The sequence below is a fragment of the Mustela nigripes genome, chromosome 1 (assembly GCF_022355385.1).
Source record: "Mustela nigripes isolate SB6536 chromosome 1, MUSNIG.SB6536, whole genome shotgun sequence".
Classification (NCBI taxonomy): domain Eukaryota; kingdom Metazoa; phylum Chordata; class Mammalia; order Carnivora; family Mustelidae; genus Mustela; species Mustela nigripes.
The window spans coordinates 100,228,492-100,249,389 of NC_081557.1; the positions used below are offsets into that span (position 1 = coordinate 100,228,492).

Consider the following 20,898-nt stretch of genomic DNA (forward strand, 5'->3'; position numbering starts at 1 on the left):
GTCCTGATGGGTTTAAGTCTTCCTTTTTATGTTGATTCTTTTTTTTCTTTTAAAGATTTTATTTATTTATTTATTTATTTGAGAGACAGCGAATATGAGAGAGATCACAGAGGGAGAAGGAGAGGAAGAGGTAGACTCCACACTGAGCGGAGAGCTGGATGTGGGGCTTGATCCCAGGACCCAGGGATGGTGACCTGAGCTGAAGGCAGATGCCTAGTGACTGAGCCACCCTGAAGCCCTCTTTTTTGGTTAGTCTATTATTCCCCGAGGTTTTGGAAATGAACAAGGATAAACAGATGTTCAACATGCTATATCTTATTTATTTATTGTTCAATACTCTGTGTTTTAAAAAATGACTTTGATGTGTGAGGAACAAAGATCCAAAGAGTGAGGCACTCTGATCGAGGTCCAAACAGTGGCTTGTGGGAAAGACAAGCTAGTCCGTAGTTTCTCTGACTTCAAGGCTAAGCTTATCATCAGTTTCTGCTTCACCATTCCGTCCCTCCTACCACCAGCACTTATATATATATATATTTTTAAGATTGTATTTATTTATTTGACAGACAGAAATCACAAGCAGGCAGAGAGAGAGAGGAGGAAGCAGGCTCCCTGCTGAGCAGAGAACCCGATGCGGGACTCGATCCCAGGACCCTGAGATCATGACCTGAGCCGAAGGCAGTGGCTTAACCCACTGAGCCACCCAGGCGCCCCCACCAGCACTTATAACCACCCGCTATTTTTCCTGTATCATTAGTTCACTCATTCATTCACTTTCCAAACCCATCTTCCATGTTGTATATATGCCATAGCTAGAACATGCCTGGCATGGAGTAAGGAGTCAGTATTTAATTATTGAATAAATTAATGAAAAGGTAGGTGACCTAGACCTTAGATTTCCCCTCATTTAGGATTGTGCTTTGAAGGAAGACAAAGTCTTCCCCAGGTGATGGTTGATGACAGGATTTCAGACATTTTGACTTGGGGTTTGGGAAGATAACATCTAAGCTTCTCTGTTAAAAGGCAGAAAACAGGGTGACTGGAAGCATAAAATTTGAAGACAGAGATAGGTTTCTTGGGTTCAAATCCCAATTATCTTGTAATTGGCATAGTCACTTCCCCCTTTCCAAAAAGTAAGCAAATTTGAGTTTTAAAGCCCCAGATCACTGTATTTTTTCAATTTCTTCTCCCTCCTGCCTCATAATTATTCTCCCCTTTCAGAGTTGCATGGTGTCTGCTTTTGAAGAAAGGAGGCATTTCTTTCTCTGTCTGCATGGCTAAGTGCTAACTATATTGTAGAACTTGTGTGAGTCCTCTCTCCCACAGGCTAGAAAAGTCATTCTTTATTGTCTTGGTATTTTTCCCTAAATCTTCAGAGTATGCTCACTGTAGTGCTTAACAATGCTTTGGCTTTTTATTAACCCTGGGCATAAATTCTGACCTTTAGTGCTTTTGGCTGAAGACCACAGGAAGATAGTATTGCAAGTAATTAGATTTTACTTCTAGTCCTTTTTTCTAATTGGTCCATTACTTCTTGGTAACTTAATACAGCTAAGGATAAAATCCTTTCAGATTACTGAGTAACCCCTTTTTTTAGGTCCTATAGAAATTATTATTGAGTTAAGGTTTTATTCTGGGAAATATCAGACTATGGCAGAACTCCTAAAACATTTCCTAAAAGGTTACATAGACTAAAAAATCTGTCCTGTTTGATCCCTTTTGGCCTCCAAGTATTTGAGAATGTTTTCCTAAAACAGTGAGGTGGGTGAGGCCCTTTCCTTCTGCTGTTGCGTCTAAGGATACACACGGAGGCAGTGCAGTCTGATGGATAGATCCCAGGTTGCAGCCTGGCTTTCCCTGCAGAGATCCGGGCGTTGACCAGTAGTACAGTTATGCTCACTGGCGTACGTTATCACATCTATACGTTTGTATGCCCATACGTAAAAGCACGTTTCTCTAATTAACAGAAGGATATTGTACATTTGGAAGGGCTACATCCGTTTGATAGTAATGGATATTAAGAGATCATTTCTGAGTGGCAGACATATTTTTTTACCACCTCACTATTCCTCTCCATCTGGATGTCTTAAGAAGAACTCCAAACACAAGAGATCCAATGTAAAATTCATTCTTTCCCACTTCAGACTTGCTCCTCTCCCAAGTGTCATCAAGAGGAAAAAGCCATCTTTTGTGCAGTGGCCTTAGTCAGAAGCCAGGAGTTAGCCTAGGGTCCCCCCTGGCCCCTTCACCCATGACGTCCTATCGGGTCTATTCGTAGATTCTACTTTGTAATGTTTCCTCACTGTGTTCCTGCCATCCTGCCCTTAGTGTCGGCTCCTGTTACTTTTGCCCAGGCTATTACAGTTTCTGCCCCCTCCTGTCCGTCACACCCATTAATATCCCCCTGAGCATAACATTCCCATGGTTCCCGGTGTCACAACTCTTCAGGAGGCATCAGGCTCTTGAAGGCATGTTCTTGATGACATTTCTGACCTTGTCTTTGACCACATCTCCCCGAGCCAGCCACACGTTGTCTGTCCGTAATTCTCCTTTTTGCCTGCAACATTCTATTTGTCTGCCAGACCCCTACTGTTTAAGAAGCTGCCTTTTTCATCTCAGTAAAATCATTCCTGAGTCCCTGTTACCCTCTCCGTGCTGTGTCTTGCCTCTTGTACCAAGAACCTCCTTTCTACTTCTGTGGAAACTCCTTTTCAACTCCATCTGGAGACGTGATCCATGTCTGTTGAAAAGTCCACACTGTGAAGTCAGCAAATCTGGTTTGAATGTATTATTTATTAACTGCGTGACATTGAGCCATTTATATGGCCTCTCTAGGTCTCAGTTTCTCATTCTTTAAGATGGGGGTAACAATAATATGGTAAGTCCATAATAACAAAAAATAATAATAAGCATTATTGTTACTGCATCATTTTACTTTTTTTTTTTTTTTAAGATTTTATTTATTTATTTGACAGACAGAGATCACAGGTAGGCAGAGAGGCAAGCAGAGAGAGAGGAGGAAGCAGGCTCCCCGCTGAGCAGAGAGCCCGGTACAGGACCCTGGGATCATGACCTGAGTCGAAGGCAGAGGCTTCAACCCACTGAGCCACCCAGGCACCCCTCATTTTACTTTATTTTAATGGTGATTAATATGTCTGGTTTCCTGCATTGCCCGTGAGCCCGTGAAGTCAGAATGTCCGTAACTAATTATTAAGCAATATTAACTAAGCACTTATCACTTCCTATGTGTATAATTCACTCATCCACTCATGTAATCCTCTTAATGTTCTGTCTGGATCTCAGTTTGCCTGACTCCCAAGTCCATACTATGTTACCAAACACTTCCCTGGCTTTAATATCAACCTCTTTAAGTTCTTCCAATAATTCGGCAGTTCCATAAAAATTCATGAAAGTATTCTCATTCTTGTATACCAGGTAATTATTTCTAAATGTTACTTTGTTGCTTGACATAATGTAGAAATGGGATCAACCTAGTTAGAATTCAAGGATTCATCGGTGAGGAGGTTTGAGAAACATCTATAAAGTGTTATTGAATAATTAGGATTTAAGCATATATTTGAATATATTTGCCTTTGTCCATGTGACCACATGATTCTAAAACAATCAATCAAATACATTAATCCTATTAACTCCATCAACTTATTTAAAAAACCTAATTAGTTAATTGATTCAGGTAGCTAGCATAGAGGATTTATTTCCCCATAGATAATAGGTAATTATTATGGATAGTTTCATCATATCCTTCTAGAAATTTTGTATTCATTAGTAGCTCAAATATTTGTATACAAATACTTTATTAGCCTTCATCTCATGTAAATGAGCAAGACGCATTTAACCTGAAAACACCCCAGTCTTTATCTCTCTTGATACGTTAGAACTTCCATTGGCGGAATTCGTGAAATAGAGTTTGGGTTGGTATCGTTCTTGCTTTTTCATTATTCTTTTGTAAATTTTCAATATCTCTTATCTGTCTGAACAATACTGAGGGATAAACTTCTAAAATAATAATCATAATCATCACTAGTATTACAGATTTCCATTCCTGCACGGACACCCGTGGTGTCTCTCAGTCAGATGGGGGCCCCAAAGGTGGGGTGACGAGCGGGTGGCAGCAGGTGGGGTTGGCAGTGAAAGGACTCGTGGGAGGCTGAACAAGGAGAGAGAATTTTGTTGAATAGAGCGCAGGGGAGTGGCAGGCAGGGCAGCAGAGGTGAGGCTGTTTGCCAGGAGGCAGTGGGTAGGTGGGGGTGCTTTTAAAGAGGGAAGGCGAGCAGGTGAGGCCGCAGAGGGGATTCTCCCTTTTTTGGTCACTGTGCCTGGTTGTCAGTAGCCCGTGTTCTCAGGTGGGTCCCCCCATGGGCCTGTCCCTAGTCAGCCAGGGGGTGGCTGTGGCCTTTTCTATATTCCATTGCTCAGGCCTGTTTGCCTAAAAGCGGCTTCTGCTACATCCATCAAATGTTCTGGCTTCCACCAAAGGCCTCCTTCCTCTCTCCCCCAAGCGAGGGCATTTGCTAGGCTCATTCTGTGTTTCTCTACCCACATTTTCCTCAGGGAATTTCGTTTTGCTTCATTGTTCAGCTGCCATGGCTCGACCAGAGTTCCAGTTCTTTCTCTAGCACGTTCTTTCCCCTGTATATTAAACAGGTCCAGACATGACCCCCAGCAAACAGAGCTGCCCCGGAAACTTGAAAATCAAACCCATTCTCTTCATCATGAACTGTTGATTTCTCTCCCTCTGTCAACACGAGTCCTTTCTTGGGCTTTCTCTCACCTCTTCTTCCTTGCCAATCGCCAACTTCCGTCAGTTCTGCAGATGCCTCCTTTGAAGGTTCCTTCCTTCTTTTGTATTTCTAGCACCCTGCTACCATCCGGGTGGCAATAATTACCTTGTGATGGGTCTTCCCTGCGTTCAACCCCATCTTTCTAATGTGTTCCACAGGAGCAAGCTTCTTAGTACTCAGACTGCTCAAAGGGCCTCTTACTGTCTGTCTGTCCAATGAAACTGAAACCACTTGACCTCAGTTCAAGGCCCTTCCCGGTATGGTTCCAACCTGTGCTTCTTTCCTCCTCTTCTGTTTTGGACCCGGAAGACCCCTCTTTTGGAAGGCTCTTTGTTTATTCTTTCATGGTTATACATAATACTCCACTTTGTACTTTGATTCCAAATGCTGTCTTACTCACCACCTTATCCAAGGTCCTAACTGTAATGGAAAGCTCAGAGAAAGAGCCTTCCTTCCTTCTTTTCTTTCTTCTTCTTCTTCTTTTTTTTTTTTGGAAGTTTTTTCTGATTGAGCCTGGTGCTGTCTCACCTAATTTTGAATCCCATTAGAATTTATGACACTTGACATTTAGTGCCTCACTTTGTCCATTAACTTTTATTTTACACCCTTTATTTCCTTCATATATCGCCAATTTCTTGATGCCAAGGACACATATACACAGTAATACATATATTAATGTCTTGAGCCCAAGGACCATATATACATGAAACCAAAACCTGGGACATATAGTCTGTGAAAACAGGACAGTACTTATGGGGAGACAGTACTGTGATTTGAATTTAGAGTGCATGGGATTTGTGGAAAATCCACCCAAATTCCAAATTTTATAAGTCCCTTTTGTTGACACATTGAAGTTTTGTTTTCTAACCGACGGATTTTGCAGGACGGCCAAGGCAATGTTGTTTGGCATAGAGGAATTGGAAGTTGAACGGCTTTTTCCATTTTATTTTATCTGATTTAATGAGAAAACAAGTAAATCAAAGCATGGAAATCAAATATGTTAAACCTCAGAATATTCTCCGCTGATTCATTTTGACAAGAGTTTAAATTATTCAGCTATTCTGAATTTATTTGATTTTAATTATTTATAACAACACTGTAGTGCATTAGTAAATGTCCTGAAGAGTGTTTTGTAAAAGTCGGTAGCATCTCAGAAATAATTTCACAATAACTCTGCCATTTAATTTTTGCTGACAAGTGGGTCGAGCCTGCGGGGATAATTGGAAGGACCATTAGGGCACAGTGTTTATGTAATTGATACAGACGGCACTCTAGTTATCCTTTTGATTCTTTGTGCTACTATAGTTTTTCGATACTTTTCAAAACTGTCAGCTGTTCAATAGGACTTTTAGTTCATTCTTGGGCTTAAAATATCATCTTTTTATGTACTCAATACTATATGCCCAAATTTCCCAAGTGCTTACCTACTTACTTTTTAACAGCAGCACTTCTAAATGATGTTCCATTACAACCTAAATGTCCTAACCTCTTCTGTTTCTGCTGCTGCTTGGAAATTTTTCAAAAGTGCATCAGTATCTGGACAATAATGCAATAACCTCCCACGGCGATGTTACGTGGAACAGCTCTAGGTAATGAACCCAGTTTCCTCGTGCATCATTCCCTGTCATTATTTTCCCTTGACATTTTCCATAAAGCCTCCTTATTTATTTCTCAGCGAGAATGTGATTAGCATAAACAGGACTAGAGGAAGGTGTTCCCCAAGGTTTGTTGCCTTTGAAAGCAAAACCAGGAAGAATGAGTGTATTAATTATCTAACTCCTGCCATGTAATGCCACCCACAGGACCCTCCACTTTAAGACATGTATTTCTTTCTTTCTTTCTTTCTTTCTTTAAAAAATATTTTATTTATTTATTTGACAGAGATCATAAGTAGGCAGAGAGGTAGGCAGAGAGAGAGGAGGAAGCAGGCTCCCTGCTGAGCAGAGCCCGATGCGGGACTCCATCTCAGGACCCTGAGATCATGACCTGAGTGGAAGGCAGAGGCTTTAACCCACTGAGCCACCCAGGTGACCCTAAGACATGAATTTCTTTTTTTTTTTTAAAGATTTATTTATTTATTTATTTGACAGAGAGAGATCACAAGTAGGCAGAGAGGCAGGCAGAGAGAGAGAGGAGGAAGCAGGCTCCCTGCTGAGCAGAGAGCCCGATGCGGGACTCGATCCCAGGACTCTGAGATCATGACCTGAGCCGAAGGCAGCGGCTTAACCCACTGAGCCACCCAGGCACCCTAAGACATGAATTTCTAATAAACACTGTGCTTAGGTTGGAATCCTAGTGCTGGTAAATAGCCCAGAAAATTAAAACCTTCAGCACTATCCAAGACAAAGAGACATTACATCTCACAGATAGAAATATTCCGGTTACTAGAGAGATGAAATCATATCTTGTAAGTATCTCAGGAAGCATCTCTAACTGTTAAGTGTATTTTTTTTTTTAAATTGACAATAGCTCGGTTGTTACAAGATGTGTGTGGTCAAGATTTGAAAGGTGGAGGTGAGGGAGAGACTATCTGTGTTACTTATGCTGTTGGGTGCGGCTGGTAAAGACCTTGGGGTTTTTCTGCGACAGCGATCCAGCGTCCAGTTGCTTGCTCTTAGCAGATCGAGGGTCACTATCCTTACTGGGATGAATGATCTTGATGATCATCAAGGAGAAATAGGGTTCCTGCTATACAAGGGGACAAAGACAGGGTATTTTTGGAATTGAGGGAACCTGTTGGTTTGCCTCTCCTGTGACAAGCCAGTGATAAAAGTTAGTGGAAAACTACCCTCCTAATGCAGGCAGGGACTTCTCGGAAATACATGGGAACAAATAAACTGGTTCTCCAGTGGCCTCGACTGCACCTCAGGTGCTGTCCTTCCTTTTACACGCGCCAGCTCTGTTGGTTCTCCCGGCACAGATACGTGTTGACACTTTCCCGACTGCTTGCAGATGACCACACCGAGGCACAGGGAAATGAAGTAACTGGACCAAGGTCACAGAGTGAATGAGTGGCAGCTCTGGGCTTCGCCTCCGGATGACAGTTCCCGACCACGCTCTCGGCGACCGCATTTTATTGCATTCTTTGCTGGGACCATCCTGCCAGGTCAGACCCAAGTCAGCTGCGCCTGAGAGCAAAGGGAGCACCGAGTGAGGAATGAACAAGGAAATTCTTGATATTGGCTGCAGTTCTGTGACCCATAACAGAAATGAGACCTCTTGTCACAACCCAGATTTGTTTCCTTTTTGGGTTCTGTGTGGTAGCAGACCCCCCTTTGCTGCTACCGCCTCTGGTTCAGGGGCCGTTAGGGGCAATGATCTCCCTGTGGACCACCCCTTGGCATGCTGACAGCATGTCGCTTCAGGTGTTTCTGTTTTCTCTGCCGTTGCGAGTGTGCCCCAGACAGGGAAGCGTTAGTGGCCCGGGCAGCTCTCCGTTATGGGGGTTTGGGGTGGGGTTGTTGGATACATTCTGACCTCTGACCTTGAGAGGTCACCTCTGAGTTGTGTTTAATCTGTTCCCCAGAGAAGCCCTGGGGGGCTTGGCGGCACTTGTCCACAGCGGTGACTGGCTCATAACGATGCCTCGTTGGCTTTCCCCTTTCCTGTCTCGCTCCTCCCAGTCTCCAGTTCCTCCTTCAGGAGACCATCTCCCAAATAAGTAAGTGCAGCAAGCCTTTGACTCAGGTTAACAGGTATACACCTGAACCACTTCCCTTCATCCTTTTCTTCTTTGTTTCCCTCGGATTTATACAGGGTGTGTGGCTGGCGGTTAGCCTCAGAATTCAGCCGCTGTTACAGAATGTGGACTGTGGCTGGACGAGAAGGGGAATGAACAGCACGCAGAGATGGAGGGCGTGATTCTTTAGAATCTGGACGTATCCTCCCTGTGAGAGGTTTTGGTGTGTCTTTATACCACGAAGGATAATTGCATCGTGTGAGACCAGAATGGGTTGTTTCGTTGCCGTTGTGTGGAAGGCTCAGCATTGGTACAAGTGCACATAGACATTGAGTAACCAAAGGCTGAATTTGGGGGGAACATAATTCATAACTCAGCCTCCATTCCCGAGGCTTCCTACTTTGCCTTCCTAGACTTCAGAGTCTGCAAAGTTACAGACTGGTCTTCCCTGGTATTTAGGGTTATTGTTAAGATAGTTTCCACACATTAGATATATCAGTTATGGTTTAAGGTGGAAGTGAGGTGAAGGCATCTGTCTGCCGTCATGTACAGTCATGGGGTGTTTTTTTTCTTCAGTGTCCAACCTCCAGCTGTGCTGATAGCAAGAGGCAAGGCGTGGGGTATGTGCCAGGCATGAGGGAACCCTCAAGCACCACGTGCAGCAGCGGGGACTTCCTGATCCCTTAGCTTCCATGGTCGGTTCTGGAGAAAGACCCTGTTTCTCCATCTTCCTGGTTGTAGCAGAGCCTAGGGCTCCTCTGCTGGGCTGGTTCTGGGTTCTTCCTAGACGTCATGGCCTGAGACCAGACTAGAGTCTGCTTCTCTATGCATTCCAGACATTTTTTGGTAAGCACCTAATTCTAATTCCCCGATTTATATCCTTTTATGTTTAAAAAAGGAGTTCCTAGATGCTGTTTTCTGCATTTGCAACCCTGAGTGAAAAGATTAGAATAAGACATGTCTCTTGGGGCACCTGGGTGGCTCAGTCAGTTAAGCATCTGACTCTTGACTTGGGCCGAGGTCATGATCTTGGGGTCGTGAGATCAAGCCCGGAGTCCGGCTCCAGGCTCAGCAGGGAGTCTGCTTGTCCCTCTGCCTCTGCTCCTCTCCCTGCTTGCACGCTCTCTCTCTTCCTCTCTAATAAATAAATAAGTAAAATTAAAAAAAAGAAAAGACATGTCTCTGTGCTGTATCATCTTTGGGTTATGACTGGGTCAAGCTCCTGGATCCGCAGACCCAAGGGGCTAGCCCTCAACTACTCTTGCCTCATCGGGGTGATGGCCTCTGTGAGAGCCAGTCTGAGTTAGCTCCCTTCACCGTTTCTGTTCTCAACTAAAGCAAAAGCTCTTTTCAAGAACGTTAGATCGGGAGGCACAAAAAGATAACCTCAGCACCCTTATTTTACTTAAAATTTTTTTTTTTTTTTTTAAAGATTTTATTATTTATTTGACAGAGAGAGTGTGCACACAAGCAGGGAAGCAGCAGAGGGAGAGGGAGAAGCAGACTTCCCGCTGAGCAGGAATCCGGTCATGGGGCTTGATCCCAGGACCCTGGGATCATGACCTGAGCTGAGGGCAGTTGCTTAACCCACTAAGCCACTCCGGTGCCCCTGATTTCCTTTTTATTTACTTTACAAATTGGGTATCACTTAGAGTAAGATGCAGGTTAACAGTGTAGCTCCATAAAGTTTTTCCATGTATATACCTTATGTAACCACTCCCCAGATTAAGATACAAAACGGTTTTTCATAGCCCAGAAGGGTCCTTCATGTTCTCTCCTTAGTTGATACCTCCCCACAGGGCGTTTCCCAGGGCTTTCATTACAGATTGCCACAAAACAGTGGCTCGCACAACAGAAATTTATTGTCTCTGAGTTCTGGAGGCTTGAAGTCCAAAATTGAGGTATCAGTTATACTGGTTCCTTCTGGAGGCTCTTGGGGAGAAGCTGTTGTAGACTGTCTCCCAGCTCTTGCTGGCTGCCGGTGTCCTCAGAGCTCCCTGTTCTGCCGCCGCCTCACTGAGCTCTGCCTCCTCATCACACGGCCTTCTCCATGCACACCCGTCTGTCTCTGTGTCCAAATTTTCCATCTTAAATGACACCCATCATTGAGGTAGGGCCCACGCTAATTGACCATGACCCTGTCCTACTTATTAGATCTTCAAAGATCCTATTTCCAATAAGGTCACATTCATAGGCACAGGAAATAGGACTTCAACCTATCTCTTTGGGAAACTCAATTCAACCCCTAACACCAGAAGTAGCCACTATTCTGATTCCTGTCACAATAGATTACATTCTTGGGCTTCTTGAAATTCACATAAATGGAAGCCCAGAGTAGTTCTGGACTTTTTCACTCTATATACTTCTTTAGATTCATCCCATGTTGTTTCACACATCAGTACATTGTGTTTTTTCCAATGCAGCATACTATTAAAATGTCGAGATTTCTTGTCCTACTGGTGTGAAAAATCTATAAACTCGGTGTCAGAAGAGTTCTGTGGGAAAAACCAGATTTGAATAATCCACAAACTAGAAAACAACCAAATGTGCATGAAATCCATTGCTGAGTTGGAAGGAAAGGCGCACCTCTGCATTGGCCTCCAAACTCAGAGACCCTGAGAACTAAGAATGTGTTAAAGCCCATTTTTGCCCTGAAGGTTGCTGAGAAACCCTGAAGGTTTAAGTTAAAGTTCCGGGCATGCTTAGGGTGAGGGCCTGCTAATAAACCTCTGAATAAAGGTGGAAGCTCCAAGAACTACCCCATCTGGTCTACCTCTTCATTCTTCAACGTGGTGTGACAGAGAACCTTGGGCACCAAAGGAGAAGAAATCCTTTGGGTCCCCCACATAGAAGTAACTCAACTTTGAGAGCAGTCAACTCCAATCTAGATATTAACATATTCACAAATAATATTTCTTCTTTTTTCTTTTTAAAAAAATTAAAAAATTTTTTATTAACATACATTATTAGCCCTGGGTGCAGGTCTGTGAATCGCCAGGTTAACACATTTTACAGCACTCACCATAGCACACACCCTCCCCAATGCCCATAACTCAACCACCCTCTCCCTCCCCACCTACCCCCGGCAACCCCCAGTTTGTTTTGTGAGATTAAAGAGTCTCTTATGGTTTGTCTCCCTCCCGATCCCATCTTGTTACATTTATGTCTTTCCTACCCCCCAAACCCCCCATGTTGCCTCTCAACTTCCTCATATCAGGGAGATCATATGATAATTGTCTTTCTCCGACAATTTTCGCTAAGCATAACACCCTCTAGTTCCATCCACATTGTCGCAAATGGCAAGATTTCATTTCTTTTGATGGCTGCATAGTATTCCATTGTATATATATACCACCTCTTCTTTATCCATTCATCTGTTGATGGACATCTAGGTTCTTTCCATAGTTTGGCTATTGTGGACATTGCTGCTATAAACATTCGGGTGCATGTGCCCCTTCAGATCACTACATTTGTATCTTTAGGGTAAATACCCAGTAGTGTGATTGCTGGGTCGTAGCGTAGCTCTATTTTCAACTTCTTGAGAACCTCCATGCTGTTTTCCAGAGTGGCTGCACCAGCTGGCATTCCCACCAAAAGTGTACAAGGGTTCCCCTTTCTCCGCATCCTCGCCAGCATCTGTCCTTTCCTGACTTGTTAATTTTAGCCATTCTAACTGGTGTGAGGTGGTATCTCATTGTGGTTTTGATTTATATTTCCCCGATGCTGAGTGATGTTCGGCACTTTTTCATGTGTCTGTTGACCATGTGGATGTCATTTTTGCAGAAATGTCTGTTCATATCCTCTGCCCATTTCTTTCTTTCTTTTTTTTTTTTTAAAGATTTTATTTATTCATTTGACAGAGAGAGATCACAAGTAAGCAGAGAGGCAGGCAGAGAGAGAGGAAGGGAAGCAGGCTCCCTGCCGAGCAGAGAGCCCCATGCGGGACTCGATCCCAGGACCCCGAGATCACGACCCGAGCCGAAGGCAGCGGCTCAACCCACCGAGCCACCCAGGCGACCCCTCTGCCCATATCTTGATTGGATTATTTGTTCTTTGGGTGTTGCATTTGATAAGTTCTTTATAGATTTTGGATACAAGCCCTTTATCTGATATGTCATTTGCAAATATCTTCTCCCATTCTGTCAGTTGTCCTTTGGTTTTGTTAACTGTTTCCTTTCCTGTGCAAAATGTTGATGAAGTCCTATGATGTCCCAAAATCTTGATGAAGTCTTCATTTTTGCCCCTGCTTCCCTTGTCTTTGGCGATGTTTCTAGGAAGAAGTTGCTGCAGCTGAGGTCGAAGAGGTTGCTGCCTCACAGATAATATTTCAAAGAAAAGAACAGTTCAAGAGAAGTAAGGCATTGGGGTGCCTGGGTAGCTTAGCTGGCTAAGCAGTTGACTCCTGGTTTCAGCTCAGGTCATGACCTCAGGGTCATGAGATGGAGTCCCACGTCAGGGTCTGCACGGAGCATGGAGTCTGCTTAGGATTCTTTCTCTCTCCTTCTGTCCCTGCCCTGCTCATGCTCACTCTCTCTCTCTAAATAAAAGAGAAGAGAGAAATAAGGTATTAACAGTAAGAAAAGATAGAAGCAAGGAACAGCAGAAGGCCTCTAAAAATTTCAACTTTTGAAATTTTAAGATAGAATATATATAAAATAACATTGTTTAAAGCAACAAGAGTGAAGCTTGAAAATATGAGGAAGAAACAAGTAAATCTGCAAAATAACCTCTAGAAATAATTGAAAAGAAAATCTCAAAATTGGTTTAATCACCATTAGACACAATTAAAAAGAGAATTAACATTATTGAAGGTAGAGTTGAAATAATTTTCCAGAATAAATTTAGAGAAAAAAATATGGAAAATATAAAAGAAACTGAGAAATGCGAAGGAGAAAATAAGAATGGCTGATCTACATCTGAAAGGAGTTCCCGGGGCACCTTGGTGGCTCAGTCAGTTGAGTGTCCAGCTCTTGATTTCTGCTGAGGTCATGATCTCAGGGTTCTGAGATTGAGCCCTCTTTTGGGAATCCACACTCTATGGGAAGTCTGCTTGAGATTCTTTCTCTCCCCTCCCCCATTCCTCTGCCCCAGTCTCACTCTCTATCTCTCTAAAATAAATACATAAATAAAATCTTTAAAAAAAAAAAAAAAAGGCGTTCAAATAAATAAATAAATAAATAAATAAATAAAGTAGTTTCTGAAGAAGATAATAGACCAGAGAAAGGGAACTATGGATCTAATGGTTGAATATTTTCCCATGTATTGAAAGATATCTTCAAATCTGGGAAGCCCAACAAAGCCAAACAAATTCCAAACAATATATCAACATTGAGTCACATCACACTGAAATGTACAACCTCAAAAAAAAAAAAAACCAAAAAAACCAAAACACAAAAACCCAAGAAACAAAAACCCAAACAAAAAAAAACCCTCAAAACAAACCAAAACAGAAAAGATAGTAAAAAGCCACAGGAAGGGACGCCTGGGTGGCTCAGTTGGTTAAGCAGCTGCCTTCGGCTCAGGTCATGATCCCAGAGTCCTGGGATCGAGTCCCACATCGGGCTCCTTGCTCGGCAGGGAGTCTGCTTCTCCCTCTGCCTCTGTCTGCCATTCTGTCTGCCTGTGTTCGCTCTCTCTCCCTCTCTCTCTCTGACAAATAAATTAAAAAAAAACAAAAAAGCCACAGGAAGAGTCTTGTCACCTACAAGGAAAAGGTAAATTGATGGTTGGCTGACTCAGATGCAACAGTGTAAAATATATTCCAGGTAAATTATATTCCAAATGATGAGAGAAAATATTCATCACTCTGAAGTTATATATCCACCAAAACTATCTTAAAAAATAAAGAAGGATGGTGCCTGGGTGGCTCAGTCAGTTAAGTATCTGACTCTTGGTTTTAGCTCAGGTCATGATCTCAGGGTCTTAGGATCAAGCCCCATGTTGGGTTCTGTACTAGCACAGTCTGCTTGTCCTTCTCCCTCTCCTCCTTGCCCGCCCATAAATAAATACAATCTAAACAATAACAACAAAAACAGCAACAACAAAACAAAGAAGAGGGATGCCTGGGTGGCTCCGCCAGCTAAGGGTCTGCCTTCTGCTCAGGTCATGATCCCAAGGTCCTGGGATGGAGTCCTGCCTTGGGCTTTCTGCTCAGAGTCTGCTTCTCCCTCTTCCTCTGCCCCTCCCCCACTGCTTGTGCTTTCTCTCTGTGTCTCTAATTTAAAAAAATTAAAAGAAAAAGAAGATACCATCAAGATACTTTCAGACAATCAAAAATAGAGAGACTTTACTATCAAGACACTCTAAAGGAAGTTCTAAGATGTAACTCAAGTGGAAAGAAAATAAATTCTTGATGGAAGATCTGGCTACATAATTTTGGGGTCTCAGTGCAAAGCCCTGAAAGTGCAGGGCTCCTTGTTAAAAAATTTATTAAAAATTTCAAGAGTAAGGAGTCAAGCATTGGGCCTTCTGAGCAGGAGGCTCCATGAGACTTTATAGGTTATACCATGAATTACACTTCATGAATCTGGTCCTAGATATGTCTAAATAATCAGTGACTGTATGAAACAATAATAAATTTATCTATGTTGTGTGGGGAAAAAAGGAAAAATTAAAGTACTAGACAATGAAACTTAGAGAAATTATTCTAGAATTCTTGTATTGTTTAGAAAAATGATTAACACTGATTAATTTCAAACTTTGTTAAGTTTGCATGTTAGAGAGGCGTGTGAGTGGCTCAGTTGGTTAAGTGGCTGCCTTTGGCTCAAGTCATGGCCTCAGGGTCCTAGGATAGAGCCCCATGTCTGAGCAGGGAGCCCACTTCCTGCTCTCCCTCTCCTGCCACTATGCCTACTTGTGCTCTCTCTCTCTCTCTCTGTGTCAAATAAATAAATAAAATCTTTAAAAAAATGTTTGCATGTTAGAATAGCTAGGGCAACCCAAAAGAATAAACATAGTTATATAACTTATACATAAACATTTATCAACATATGAAGTTATATAACTTACAAATAAATAGGGAAAAAAATATAGCCAAACCAAAAGAAGGCAAGAAAGAGAAAAAAAAAGTACCATTGAGTTAGACAAGTTGAAAACACATAGTAATTTGATATAAATAAATATGAATATTCCATTAATCATTCTATGTGTAACTATATTAAACTCTGATGAAAAGACAAAGATCATCAGATCAAAAAACAAAACAAAGTCCAGCTATACACTAGTTCAAGCTACTCTACAAACACGTTACTGAAAGACAAAGAATTTCATCAGGGCCATGTTCGCGATGTCTTAAGGATTTCCTGGTAGATGTGTCAAGTAAGCAGTCAGACATGTGAATTTCCAGCTCAGGGGATTCCCACACCAGAGATAAAAAAAAAATGTGGGCATCGTCAGCCTCTGGATAGTATTTGAAACCATGCAACCGGGCAATAGGAAATAGCTATAGGTAACCACAAACTTTAGGTTTCTTCTGAAGAGCCTCTCCCCCCTTTTTGAATTTTTATTGTTGTTCAACTGCACATCTATTTCCGTAAGTCCTTATTTCAGATGCTGGACGATCTGAGGGGAAAGGATTCAGGCAGTAGCATCTGGAAGAGGGGAAGAGAAGAGAAATCCTTCAGGACTGCGCAGAAAAGAGGACATGATGCGGGGACTGGCTGTGACTAAGAAGTAATCCTGGAAAAATGTCATGTTTCAAGCTCTTCTCTCCTTGCAGAGATAATAGGGTCCTGTAGGGTTCCATGCAGATATTCTCTATTAAATTTTAGACCATTCGAGGGCAAGAGCCGAGCCCTCTTCATTATTAAAATTTCCCTGCCACCTACATTATTAAACTTTTCCTGCCATCATTTCCATGGCACCTACACCAACCTAGAACACCTGGTTAGAGCAGATGTTCTAAAGTGTTTGTGGGGAGGGAAGAAAGGAAAGGTGGAAGAAAAGGGAAAAGTATTTTTCATGTCTCGAATATTGCTGATCATATCTAGAACTGCAGCCTGCACATACTTTGCATTCAACCAATACCTGCTCAATTGATTTACAATACTCCCTATCAAAAGATAATGGTTTTGATGTGAGTTCTCCAAAGTTGCCATCTAAGCATGCAGTATTATTGATTTACTCTGTTTAATGACAAATAATTCTGACATTTTCATTTTTGGTACCTTATGTACTTCCAGCAATTCAGATCGAAGACAGCTTGATACCAAGATTCTTAGAACACCTGGGGAAGAGAAGGTAAGGATGCTTAGCTAGAACAAGACAGGGTCTTGTGGGCCTCATGTGTAGTGGCAGTAGGATACTAGAAAGTGGATCTTTTAAAATAAGGGTTTTTCCTCCAGCTTCATCCAGATGTAATTGACAAATAACATTGTGTCAGTTGGAAGTGTACAGTATGATCCTCTGACATCCATATATATATATATGGTAAAGTGATTATCACATTAAGGTTAAATTAACTCACCCATTCCCTCACATTCTTTCTTCCTTTTTTTTTTTTTTTTCATGAAAACATTTTAGGTCTGTTCTCTTAGCAAATTTCAAGTTTACAGTTCAGTGTGGCTAACTGTCCTCACCAGGATGTACATTGGATCCAAGATCTTATTCATCTTTTAACTGAAGGTTAGTACTCTGACTGACATCTCCCCATTTCTAGCTCCCAGCCCCTGGGAACCACCATTCTACTCTATTCTCTGGTTCACCTTTTTAAGGCTCTGCATATAAGTGAGGTCATGCAATATTTGTCTTTTTCTGACTTATTTCACTTAGCACAATGCCCTCAAGTTTCATCCATGTTGAGGCAAATGGCAGGATTTCCTTTGTTATGACTAAATAAACTCCCATTGTATTAAAATAAGGCTTTTTATGTAAGGGCTTTAAGAGGAAGTTAAATACAGACTGCATTTGTAAAGTTCCCATTTACTTTTCATGAAAAGGACATTAGTTCTGGATTCAAAGAGTCTATTTTTTCTTTCTTTTTTTTTTAAGTAGCCTCCCCACCCAGCATGGAGGCCAATAAGAGCTTGAACTCATGACCCTGAGATCAAGACCTGAGCTGAGATCAAGACCTGAGCTGCGATCAAGAGTCAGATGCTTAACTGACTGAGCCACCACCCCTGGATTCAAAGAGTTTTAGACATTGATGTCTGTAGTTTGTTTGAAAATGTTTCTTCTTTTTGATCCTTTGTAGTTCATTACGAATATGGCATTTTTAGGGTTCAAATATGCCTCACAAAATGACACGATATAAAATCTTAAACACTGAGAACCACAATCTTATGTTATTGGATTGATGAGAATCAATATGGATGTGACAGTAACAGCTTTTATTAGACAGTCTGTTGTATTGGGTGAAATTTCAAAGTATGTTTATTTACAATTATTTGTACAAACAGGGAAAAGAAGATCTAGAGAACGAGGCTCATGTGTGCTTGTCAGTTACATTGGAGAAGCAGCCTGGGGAGACTGATGTCAGAATCAGTTACTATCCTGAAGAACAGGGGCAAGTCCCTTAATCTTTCTGAGCTTTCGCTTATTCACCTGAAAAAACAGGGCTAAAGAGCTGATAAGAGCTGGGAAGCCTAGCATTTTGGAAAGCATTTGTGGCCGACTCTGCTTTGCAAGGATGTTTGCAACGGTATCTCCCATCCCACAGGCTCTCCCCGCTGTGACTTCTCTGTGAAACGTCTCCCATAGACAGGTGGGTATTGTCTTTGTCTATTCGAGCTGCTTTAACAAGTTACCATAGACCATTTTCCTTAAACAACAAGCATTTATTTCTTTGTTCTGGAAGCTCTTAGTCTGAGAACCAGGTGCTAGCATGGTCAGGATCTGGGGAGAGCCCTCGTCTGGGTTGTAGGCTACTGACTGCTCACTGTATCCTCACGGAGGCAGCTCTATGGCCTCCGTTCAGGACCTAAATTACCTCCCAAAGACCCCACCTCCAGACACCACCACACTGGGGATTAGATTTCAACACACTCATTTGGGAGGGGCACATGCATTCAATCCAAAACAGGGATCCTTGCGTCTAGATGGCCTTGTGATTATTATGAAGGTGATGCTATGTGACTTTTGATGCTAGGCCATAAATGGAGCTACTAAGACCAAAATAAAATAAAATAAAATAAAATAAATAAATAAATAAATAAAATAAAAAATAAAAAAATGAGGCTTTAACATTTGGAAACTGACCTGGCACTCACAGCTAGGCCATTTTTCATTTTTTCTTGTGTTGGACATAAATAATCTCATGGAGTATACCATCCTCAGACAAGATTACTCTGAGACCATGATAAAATGAGACAAGACAAGGTCAGTTCCTAATTTTATCGAAGCAGAAGCCAGGATCACTGCACCACCCACAAAATACTGACCCTCCTTCTCTCTTTGGTCAAAATGAGTGGCTGTTACTTCTTCACCAATTGGAGTTTTAGCCCCACCATACCTGGCCCTCCATATAGATAAGATACATTGATTGAGATACCAATCAGAATCTCATCCAGTCCCACAGCATTCAACCCAGAGCAAATCCTTGCTTCCTTACATTGTTCCTCAAATCATTCAACCAAAGCCCATCCTATAATAGGTTCTTTCTAACATCCTCTTACTGAGAAACTCAATGGTTCTCCCATGGGGTTTGTTCTCCCTTGATGCAAGGAGTAATAAATTCTACTTGTTTAACTACATGTATATTGTCAGTGGTCTTTGGCTGGAGGACATTAGCAATGTTTCGGCTTTTTTTCTCCTGGGACACTAGCTTGGGGGGTGGTTGACCAGTTGCCATATAAGCAGACTAATAACCCCAAAGTCACCAGGCTGGAAGGAAGTCCAAATTAGCCCACAACAAGAGACCCCATGGTCTAAGTGAAGAAAGAGAGAGGTGAGTCAGTCCCTCACTGCTCCAGCCTACCTAACACCCAAGCACCCCCCAACACCGCCACCTTCCAGCTTCAACTATCTTTTGACTGCAAATGCATGGAAGACCTTGAACCAGATGGACTGGCCCAAACCTTCCTAAATTTCTGACTCACAGAAACCATAAGAGATAATAAAGGCATTATTGTATGAAGCCACTAAGGTTTTGGGTGATTTGATATATACGATAGATAGCTGGAACAGAACTGAAAATGTCTGTGAAGTATCCGGCAGATAGTAGGTGCTCAATTAGTGGTAGCTGTTTTTTGGTACTTGTAAGAAGTAAGGCTATTATGTACAAAATTTCCCAACAACTAAATAATTATTTTTAGTGAATTTCCTTTGACAAAACCTTGTGGATCTATGCCCACAGATCCACTCAATATATGTTAATCCTGATACCAAAATAATATAGACTGATCACTGATCAATAATCTTTAGTTAGGGGATGAGCTCACTTTGGGGGCAAAGCTAGAGCCATCCTACTATTGCTTTTTGAGGCGGATCTTCAGTTTAGAAAATACGTATAACTTTGTCCTTAACTTCAGAATCCACATCAGTGGTTGACTCTATTTCCTGACCTCATTTTTCTGTGTGGGTGAGATGTTGAGCCTAATACGTTTTCAATTAGGATTAACATGACCTGTGGGAAAAATGTCTTAGTTGAATATTTTTCAAGCTGCGAAAGTAGCATATGCCTACAGTAAGAACACAAAATGAAGATGTATAATGTAAGGATGTTTCTCTTCCCTTATCCCTCTCTGCCACGTCGCCTCCCATCACTCCCGTGACTTAAACAGGACCAGTAGCCTGGTATACACTCTTCTATACCTTCTTCTTCATATAAACAGAAGCAAAGGTAAATACACGCATATAGATGTGTATGTTTCACATAAAGATACTTAGTTACTTAGTAGGTGGCGTTTACTAAAACAGAATCATGCTATACAACTATTCTGCAAGTCTGTAACTTGCTTCTTTCACCCAACAGTGTATCATGATCTCTACAAGTTAGTGTAACTACTTGTTTCCTATTACTGCTGTAACAAATCATTACCAGTCTAGTAGCTTCAAAAAGCAAAAGTTATTCTCTTACGGTTCTGGAGGTCAGAAGTTTGAAAGCAGTTTTATTGGGCTATAGATGAGGCTTTACTGGGCAGTGCTACTTCCTCCTTGAGGCTCTGAGCTTCTCATGGCTGTTGACTCCTTGGCTTTGAAAATGTGGTATATTTTCAAGGTGTATTCCCCCAATCTCTGCTTCTCTCAGTGTCACTTTCTCTCCCGCTGTAAATCTCTATGGGCTTTTCTCCCGTCACGACACGTGTGACTACGTTAAAGCCCACCAGATAAATCAGGATAATTTCCTCATCTCAAGATCTATCATTTAATCATATCTGCAAATCTCTTCCACTGTACTGTAAAGGCAGCTTTTAGTCAACAGGCTTGCTTGTGCAATGGAATGGAGAAAGGGCCCTTAGGCGGCTGAATGCACACAAGCCCATC

The 20,898-nt window shown here is 42.0% G+C and overlaps 1 protein-coding gene across 9 annotated transcripts in view; it reads right to left on the minus strand.

The window, feature by feature from the left end:
* RAB39A (RAB39A, member RAS oncogene family) overlaps window positions 1–20,898 on the minus strand; it is a 67,979-nt gene that overhangs the window by 44,568 nt on the left and 2,513 nt on the right. For 2 of the 9 annotated variants that reach the window (XR_009407545.1, XR_009407546.1), the window contains exons 2-3: window positions 16,644–16,702; window positions 5,791–7,927 (exon numbers count right to left, since the gene is read on the minus strand). The gene's annotated coding sequence lies outside the window, so the exon portion shown is untranslated. Of the gene's footprint in view, window positions 1–2,780; window positions 5,752–5,790; window positions 7,928–10,945; window positions 13,016–15,505; window positions 16,068–16,643; window positions 16,703–20,898 lie in introns of those variants that run through there. The other 7 variants (XR_009407547.1, XR_009407553.1, XR_009407549.1 and 4 more) reach the window with 5 other exon arrangements.